Genomic DNA, 1839 nt, shown 5'->3' with positions numbered 1-1839 from the left:
AGCCACACGAGGGCCCTGTGGTCCGGTGCCTGCAGGGGGTGGCAGGCGGCCGTGGCCACCCCGGGGGGCCAGAGAACAAGGCCCCGGGCTCAGTTCTGCTGTCAGCGAGCCACAGGGGACACAGGGGGGCAGCCTTGCCCACTACCTCGAGCTGCACCCAGGCCTCAGTGGCTCTATCTGGTGGACAGGGCCCTGGTCAGCCCTCTGAGCGCAGGTCCAGCAACCAAGTTTCTGGGCCCCTCTCCACCCTGCCTGTCCTGAGGCCTGACGGGTCACCCCACCCCCAGCCCGGCTCCCATCTGGGCTCCTGCCCCTCTGCACCCAGGACGGGCCTGAGGACTGAGGGAAGGCCCACCCGTATCCCTGGGGGGCCCTGGCCTCCTCCTCCGTTTTCTCCTCCCCTCCCTGCCGTGAACCCGGGGGGCACTCTGGGACCCCCGCGCCCACCACTGCGACTGCTGCAGCCTCTCGGTCGGCCGGGGGGCAGGCGCACCCCTGGGCCATTCCAGGTTAAGGAGCAAGGACTGGGACACAGCTCCCCAAGAGTGGTTTCTGTTAGGACGACTTTCTTTTGAAAGTAACGTTTATCAGGTAGATGGGGGGCAGTGCCCGCGTCTGTGCAGCTGGTCCTCCAGGTGGGTGGAGAGGCAGCCCATGCAAGCCCACGCGGGCTCTGCACCCTCACAGCTGATGTGGGGGCCCAGGGGGTGGGGACTGGGGTTGACTGGCAGCCCAGACACAGGTCCTCAATGAAGGACCCCAGAGCTCCCTCAGCCCGTGTCTCCGTGGGGCCAGAAGCACCCGGGAGAGGGGAAGCCCCTGAGCCAGGCCCCGAGTTCCAACGTGGGGTCCCACGAAAGCTCCCACTGGGGGCTGGGCTGCCTGGAGAGCTGTCAGGCTCCCCTCCCCGCTCTCTGAGAAGAGGAACCCACAGAGGACCCAGAACACCCTCACCCCTGACCCTGGCCGTGCCCCTCATCCTGAACCTTACCCTGACCCACCCCTCGTGACGCGGGCTTACGTCCTGCCCACAGAAAAGGGCTTGCTGGCCCTGCCACCCCCTGCTGAGACGGGGAGCCACGTCCTCTCTGGGGGCTGGCACCTCACAGAGACGGCCCCCAGACGGACAGCCCCCCGAGGCCGCCTGCAGCTGCTCCTGAGCCTAAATCAAACCTAACAGGGGAGGGGGGGCCTTGGGGTGCACGTGACCATCCCACCTCTGCCCCTGGGGTCTCCAGGAACTGGCCCTGAGCCCCTGCGTGTGCCGTCGCCCTCGGGGGGGTCTGAGTCCTCCCCCCCCCCCGGTGCCCCAGCCCCAAGGGCAGACCACTGGCTTCACCTCTGGAGCAGGCCTTGGGGGGAGGTGCGGGGGAGGGGTTTCTCCCTCAGTGGGGGCTGGGGCCCCGCACGCTGGTGCCTTTTGAGGTCCTGGGGTCTCGGTGAGGGTGGAGCTCACGGCCGCAGCGGTGCCAGTACCCTGAGCCCCCTACAAGGGCAGAGGGGAGCCCCAATGTGTCCCCCACGCCCTGGACAAAGCTGCCTGTGGCTCCCGGGCGGGCCGTGGCTGACCGTGCCCACACTGATCCCCCCAGGAACTGTTCCCCGGAACCCCCCCCAGAATGGCCCCTGGCAAACAGCCTGGAGCAAACGGGAGGTGTTTGCAGGACCCCGGGAGGCGGGGGCCAGCCACCCCTGCTCGGAAGCACACGCGATAACGGGGCCGCGGCCCGCGGAAGAATTCTTCTCTGAAGCCCAAGTCCTGATAAAGCAGAGCCGAGATCCTGTTTGGCCACCGCTGCTCCGGGCCAGCGGAGGCGACTGCAGGGCTGGAGCGTGGGG

Source organism: Saccopteryx leptura, chromosome 1, assembly GCF_036850995.1.
Source record: "Saccopteryx leptura isolate mSacLep1 chromosome 1, mSacLep1_pri_phased_curated, whole genome shotgun sequence".
In the NCBI taxonomy this organism is placed as follows: Eukaryota; Metazoa; Chordata; class Mammalia; order Chiroptera; family Emballonuridae; genus Saccopteryx; species Saccopteryx leptura.
This window is presented reverse-complemented; position numbering follows the sequence as displayed.